Source organism: Eschrichtius robustus, chromosome 14 (assembly GCF_028021215.1).
Source record: "Eschrichtius robustus isolate mEscRob2 chromosome 14, mEscRob2.pri, whole genome shotgun sequence".
In the NCBI taxonomy this organism is placed as follows: domain Eukaryota; kingdom Metazoa; phylum Chordata; class Mammalia; order Artiodactyla; family Eschrichtiidae; genus Eschrichtius; species Eschrichtius robustus.
This window is the reverse complement of record NC_090837.1, coordinates 28872578-28879968: the sequence shown is the minus strand read 5'-3', so window position 1 is coordinate 28879968 and position 7391 is coordinate 28872578.

The following is a 7391-nucleotide window of genomic DNA, read 5'->3' as shown; positions in this document are numbered from 1 at the left end:
CACAAGGCATGGTAATTCTAAGAGACAGCTTAAGGGCTCTCCTGTATTCCAGACATACTCTTCCTTAGCTCCACTGAGGAGGAACAGCCCAATCTCCCCTTGGGAATCAGGGTCAGTCACCCCAGACAGCAGGGTAACTCCTTCTTTGCCTGCTGATTCACAGGAATGAGGAACCCGAAGTGGACGAGAAGCAGTCTTAACTTCCAACTCAATGGACTCATTGTTGTGTCTCCTGACGGAATTAAGACCTTCAGGCCAGCAGAGCAGAGGCAGAGCAGGAACAGGAAGCAAAAATGTCGCTGTGGGTCACTAGGGGCAATGGTGAGTGGTGGCCCTCCCATTTCTACCCCTTGATTCCTGACTTTGAGAAAAACAGCACCATATATTGGAGAACCCTGCCCCAGACCTGCAAGGGACTGCCACCTAGCTGTCACTGTAACTGAGTCTTTCAAAAGGCCATTCCACCATTCTATCACAATTGCTGCTTCAGGATGGCAGGGAACAGAGTAAGACCAGTGAATTCCATGGGCAGGGGCCCACTGCCATACTTCATTTGCTGTGAAGAGAGTTCCTTGATCAGAAGCAATGGTGTGTGAACTCCATGATGGCAATCTGTAAGTCCATGGATGGGAGTTTTGGAAGAAGCACTGCATGAGGGAAGGTAAGTCCATACCCAGAGTAAATGTGTCTTCCAGGAAGGACAGAATACTGCCCCTTCCATGATGGAAGTGGTCCAACGTAATCAACCTGCCACCAGGTAGCTGGCTGGTCACCCTGGGGAATGATGCCATACTGGGGACTCAGTGCTGGTGTCTGCTGCTTCAGACTGGGCACTCAGTGGTGGCCGTAGCCAGGTTAGCCTTGGGTGCGTGGAAATCCATGTGTAACGCCCACCCCTGCCCCTGTAGCCATGTTCATGAGCCCACTGGGTGATGACAGGGGTGGCTGGGTGGTGTCCATACAACGGGTCAGCCTATCCACTTGAATATTAAAATCCTCCTCTGCTGAGGTCTCTCTTTGGTGAGCATTCACATGGGACACACATATCTTCATGTTTTTTGCCTATTCAGGGAGGTCTATCCACATACCTCTCCCCAAATTTCCTTGTCACCAACTTTCCAGTCATGTTCCTTCCAAGTCCTTGACCATCAACTCACAGCCCAGGGATCGGTGTACAGTTGTACTTCTGACCATTTCTCTTTCAAGGAACAACCAGGTGTACTGCTGGAAGTTCTGTCCACCAGGAGGGCTTCTGCTCACCGCTGTCCTTCGGGGGTGTCCCAGAGACGGGCGGCAGTGCTGCAGCTGGTGCCCGCAGGCCAGGCAGAACCGTCTGTCTATCTGGCCTGAGTTTTTCCCTTCCTCAGTCAACTGATTGAGGGCAACGCCCCATGAGGCCACAGGCAGGGACTGAAACAGAGAAGATATTGTGTGTCGGGGGGCAAGGACTCCACTCAAAACTAGCAGTTTTCTGGGTCACTTGGTCAATGGGCTGGAGTAGCACTCAAGTGAGGAATATGTTGCCTTCAAAGTCCAAAGAGGCCACCAGGCATTGTGCCTCTTTTTTGGTTGCAGGAGGGGCCTTGGAAGGGTTATCTTGACATGCCCCACACCACTGGACCCCTAGAAATTTCACTGAGGCAGACGGCCCCTGAATTTTTGTCAGATTTATTTCCCACCCTCTGACACACAAATGTCTTGCCAGTAAGTTTGGCATACTTGCTACTTCTCGCTCACTAGATCCAATCAGCATAACGTCAGGAATAACGGGCGAGTGTGGTATCTTGTGGAAGAGTAAGGCAATCAGGACCCCTGTGAACTAAATTATGACACAGGGCTGGAGAGCTGATACAACCCTGAGGTAGGTCAGTGAAGGTGCAGTGCTGGCCTTGCCAGATGAAAGCAAACTGCTTCTAGTGGTCTTTACTGACAGGTACGGTGAGAAAGGCATTTGTCAGGTCAATAGCTGCATACTAGGTGCTAGGGGATGTGTAAGTTGCTCAAGCAATGAAGCCACATCAGGTACAGCAGCCGCAATTGGAGACACCACCACAGTGGGCGTTAGGGCTTCAACAGATGAATTTTGGGACCCAGCATGACTGTATTTGGAGATAGGGCCTGTAGGGAGGGAGGTAGGTTAAATAAGGTCAAAGGGTGGGACCTAATCTGGTAAGACTGGTGTCCTTGTAAAAAGAGGAAGAGATGTCAGAGGTCTCTCTCCTGCACACAGAGGAGAGGCTGTGTGGGGACACAGTGAGAAGGTGGATGTCTGCCAGCCAGGAAGAGCGCTCCCACCTGAAATGAAATCTGCCGACACCTCGATCCAGGTCTTCCAACCTCCAGGACTGTGAGAGAATACATTTCTGTTGTTTAAGCCACCCAGTCTGCGGTATTTTATTGTGGCAGCCCAAGCAGACCAAGACAACTGTGAAAGTGCATTGCTGGACAAGCCTGCTGAAAGCAAACTGTTTCTGGTGGAAATGGTAATTAGCAAGTATTGAGGAAAAAGCATTTGTCAGACCAACAGCTGCAAACCAGCTCCCATGGGATGTGTTCATTTGCTTGAGCAATGAAACTGCATCTGTAACAGCAACTGCAATTGCAGTGACTGTCTGGATAAATATACGATAACCCACCGTCATTCTCCAGGATCCACCTGTTTTCTGCACAGGCCAAGTAGGTGAGCTGAATTGGGATGTGATGGGAATCACCATTCCTGCATCCTTCAAGCGTTTGTTGGTGGCACTAATCTCTGCAGTATTGCTTTTGGTTCACTACTTTCCTCAGTAGAGGCAGTTCTAGTGGCTTCCACTAGGCCTTTCCCAAAAAATAGCCCTCCTTCCACAGGTCAGGGAACCAACGTGAGGATTCTGCCAGCTGCCTACCCCAACCACATCCCAGAACTGGGGAAATAACCACAGCATTGGCTTGGGGACCCACTGTGAGACACATCTGAGCTAAAATTCCTCTGGTCAGCTGACCTCCACAAGGCCTACCCTGACTGGTGGACCACAATGATGTTTTGGGTCACCTTGAATTAGGGTCAGTTCGGAGCAAGTGTTCAGTAATTCTTGAAAAGTCTAATTATTTCCTTTTCCTCAGAGCATAATCACTGTGGTAAAAGGCCCCAGATCCCGAGGGAAGGCTGGAAGATTCAGTGTGTTTTTGCCAGCACAGCAGGGTCTTTCCTCAAGGGGATCTGGCCTCCCCTTTATTCAAGTGTTTTTGGGTCTGTAAACTGGGTCAAGTCTGACGTTGACTGTAAGGCTGTGACTCTTTATGACACAAGTTTGTGCACTTGACCTAGAACTCTTCCTGTGACACAGAACAAGTAAGAATTTAGTAGACTGCCCATCTCTTTTCTTCTAGGGACACCATAATCAACTAGTCAGTGCCATAGGTCTCTGCCAATAAGACTATGCTAATTACTGCTTTGAATCTGCTGTCCATTATGGTACCTGGCCCCACCTTGTCTTTAGCAATTATCCTGCTCTCCATGGATCCAATTATTCCCATTTAAGGATCCCAGTTTGGTGGCAGTTCCCACTGTAATTCTGTGCCTACAGGAAGGAGTGACCACAGGAGTTCTTCAAGGATGCTGGGGCTCCCTCACAAATGTATTTCTTACAGTCATGGTGCAAGCTGTGTCCTCTGGGCCCTCCTGGAGTGGGTGAGCAGGTCCTACATGATAAATCCACTCTCACACTCCAACCTTCCTAGGCCTTTTGGGTCCCTTCCTTTACGATAGACCAAGGCAGGTCTGGCATGTCTTCATTTAGTGTGGGTTACCTTTTGGTCAGTGTCTCAGCCCCCCAAACGAGCCCTTTCTAACCCCTTGAGTTACAACACTATATCCAGAATCTCTGCTCAGTGGGTTCATATCAGTAAATTCAGCCTGATCCTACTTTATTTACTTTCCACCATTATCCCACACTCTTTATTTATTTGGCTGTGGCAGGTCTTAGTTGCAGCACGCGGGATCTAGTTCCCTGACCAGGGATCGAACCCTGGCCCCCTGCATTCAGAGCGTGGAGTCTTAACTACTGGACCACCAGGGAAGCCCCCTATCCCATGCTCTTAATATCCATTCCCACAGATATTCCCCAGAATTATGTCTGCATAAGTTAGAAAAGTAACGCTTCTTTTGGAGCACAGTACACCTCCTCATGGGTGAAACTTTGTGCCTCATCCTTTGGGCTTACTGGGACATGTTTTGCTATGGGTCTGGCAGTAAAGAGGGGTGCCCGTGGCCAGTCTTGAGGATGATCAGCAGTGTCTTTCAAGGCAACTGCCGCAGAAGAGGTTTTTACAGGCTCCTCAGGCAAAGCAGGATCACTGTCCTCAGATGGAGTGGAAGGGTTGCTTCTACTGGCACTCACAGAATTTAGGCCTCAGCGTCCCCAGCTTCATCAGGACCTGCCCCTAAGTCCCCATTCCAACTGTTTCTTTTCCCAATCCACGCCCTTTAATAGCAGAGGTTGCCTGTGAGGCTGGGTTTCAATCTGTGCTGTAATGCAACCACTTGTAGGATGCCATAAGCTTGGTTGCCGCTTTTGCAGCAGGGGCTCCAGGAACCTCGGTTGTGCAGAGCTTGTATCTCTTGCTCCTTTGGTTGTGGCTACTGCTGGACACTGGCAGGGTCATCCGGGGTGCTGGCTCCCAGCTTCCTGCCAGTTGGTGAACATTCCAGCACCAGCAGCCTGAGGGTCAGTAATGGCAGGCCCTATTTTCCCTTTCACTCTTCCTGCCCTAGTAGGGGGACTGTTTCCTGCAGTTATGAATCTCTGGGTAACCTCACATGTTCCCTTTTTGCTCTTAATTTTTGCTTCCAACATATTTATAATAATAATAATTAATTAATTATAATTTCCTGTGTTAAATTCCCTGTTTCAAATACTTGCAGTGGATACTGTTTTTGTGATCGAATGCTGACTGATAGAAAATATCTGTAACTCATTATTAGCAGCTGGTATGATTTTTAACCCAAGAGAGTCAACGTAGAAGCTAAATGAATTGAGTCCATTAAGGGAACAGACACAAAATAAATATACAAACATAGCTTTCTTACAAACAATATAGAAAAACAGCCCTTCACAATAGTATAAAAAACTATTAAAAGTTTTAATAAACCTAATACATGTAAAATTGTATGAAGAAAACCTTTAGAACTATAAAAACGCACATATAATAAAACCTATATGAATAAAGAAATAAAGCATGCCTATGGTGATCTTTACAGGTTAGTACATTAGCAGGAGAATGGTTAATAAACCACAATTTGTCCGTATTCGGGAATGCATACGTTAAAAAGAGTGAAAGAATGAACTAGACCCATGTGGAAAGGTATCTAAGACATACGAGACATTTTTTAAAAAGCAAAAGCTCGTATAGCAAATTTACTTGAAAAAACCCACACAAACGTTCTGATACTAGGTACACATGTATGCTTTGTATTCTATAAACCCATAGAAAATGTGTGGAGGCATACCCAGCAACAATCATATTCTTTAGGCAGGGAGATTAGATTGTGGGGTGAATGGGGACTTTAACTTTTTACTTTATATGCATCTGTACTGTAAGACATTTCTTACAGTAAACAGCCTAATAATTATGTAATAATTATGTAATTTTAAGAAATGGTCGGGCTTCCCTGGTGGCGCAGTGGTTGAGAGTCTGCCTGCCAATGCAGGGGACACGGGTTCGAGCCCTAGTCTGGGAAGATCCAACATGCCGCGGAGCAACTGGGCCCGTGAGCCACAACTACTGAGCCTGCGCGTCTGGAGCCTGTGCTCCGCAACGATAGGCCGCAATAGTGAGAGGCCCGCGCACCGCGATGAAGAGTGGCCCCCGCTTGCCGCAACTAGAGAAAGCCCTCGCACAGAAACGAAGACCCAACACAGCCAAAAATAAATAAATAAATTAATAAAAAAAAAAAAGTTTTAAAAAAAGAAATGGTCAAGAGGAGAAGACACATCACAGACTGGGAGAAAATATTTGCGAAAAACAACAACAAAAAACTTCTGATAAAGGACTGTTATCCAAAATATACAAAGAACTCTTAAAACGCAATAGTAAGAAAATAAAACAACCTGATTAAAAAATGTGCCAAAGACCTTAACAGATACCAAAGAAGATATACAGATGGCAAATAAGCATATAAAAAGGTGTTCTATATCATGACATGAAGGAGATGAAAATTAAAACAAACAACTATGAGGTACCACTACATGTCTCTTAGAATGGCCAAAATCTGGAACACTGATAACACCAAATGCTGGTGAGGAACTCTCATTCATTGCTGGTGGAAATGTAAAATGATTCAGCCACTATGGAAGACAGTTTGGAGGTTTTTTACAAAACTAAACATATATTTGCCATATGAGGAAGCTATCATGGTCCTTGGTATTTACCCAAAGGAGTTGAAAATTTATCTCCACACAAAAACCTGCATATGGATGTTTGTATCAGCTTTATTCTTAATTGCCAAAACTTGGAAGCAACCAATGGGTCCTTCAGGGGTTAAATGGGTAAACTGTGATACATCCTGACAATGGAACATTAATCAGTGTGAAAAAGAAATGAGCTATCAAGCCATGAAAAGACGTGGAAAAACTTTAAACGCATATTACTAAGTGAAAGTCACCAATGTGAAAACGTTACATACTGTATGATTCCAACTATAGGACATTCTGGAAAAGGCACAAATATGGAGACAGTGAAAAGATCAGTGGTTGCCCAAGACTGAGGGATGGGGGTAGGGGAGGATGACTAGGTGGAGCACAGAGGATTTTTAGAGCAGTGAACCCATTCTGTACAACCCTACCACGATGAATACATCTCCCTATGCATTTGTCAAAACCCACGGAATGTACAACACTGAGAGCAAACCCCAAGGTAAACTATGGACTTCGGGTGATAGTTAATATGCTATGTAACAAATGTACGACTGCGCTTCTAATACTGAGAGTGGGGAGGGTAGTTGCCTATATGAGACCTCTATGTATTTTCTGATCAACTTTTGCTATGAACTTAAAATTGCTCTAAAAAAAATGAAGTCTCTTTAAAAAAAAATCCCTCCTATTCAACCGCTCACCCGGATAATCTCTGGCAACAACCGCTGTGTTTACTGTCTCTAAACTTCACTTATACAAAGTTTTTTAAGGTTTGGAGCTTTTATAAATCTATCAAACCTTCACAGATAGTGAGTACTTTCTCTGGAAATGAGTGTCTTTGACCTCAGAGCAGTTACAGTTCTTAGTTATCATACCTGCAGCTCACGGGTTTGGGGGTTTGCCTCTAAAAGTACCAATAAAATCTTACCGTTTTTAGTGGGGGGAGCGGGGGGGAAGGCAAGTGAAGGAACTTCCAGCAAGGCTAAGCCATTTCCGCAC